Raw genomic sequence first — 466 nt, 5'->3', positions numbered from 1 at the left:
TCCTAAACGGACCGTCCGTCATAGTTTCCAACTACATATAGACGTAAAACGAATCAATCAATCAATTAATCAGTCCTCGAAGCTATTCACAATCATCTTACTTTCTCGAGGTAGAAGGGAACGCAACAACTAGCGCTCCTAGGGACCCAAATCCGGTATCAAACGAACCGGAACAGCTAACTTATTTATCCCCCTAACTTATACCAGGCCGCAGGCCTTGGTTGTTACGTTTAAACCGGAAAATATACTAGCCTTTCCCCTAACATAGCGGGAAAATTTTTCGGCGGTCCGTGCCAAGAAAAACCCCTCCCCCAAGAACTACCCGGAACCACAACTTCGAAACTCTAATCTCGAAATAGAAACACGTCCCTCTAATATCCGGGAGGATTCCTCTACTCCCCCCCTAACCCGCCTAAGAATAATCCTATCCTCCCTAATCCTAACGGACGACGATATAGATCTAGAA

This window comes from Aplosporella prunicola (assembly GCF_010093885.1).
Source record: "Aplosporella prunicola CBS 121167 unplaced genomic scaffold K452scaffold_1, whole genome shotgun sequence".
NCBI classification, from domain to species: domain Eukaryota; kingdom Fungi; phylum Ascomycota; class Dothideomycetes; order Botryosphaeriales; family Aplosporellaceae; genus Aplosporella; species Aplosporella prunicola.
This window is presented reverse-complemented; position numbering follows the sequence as displayed.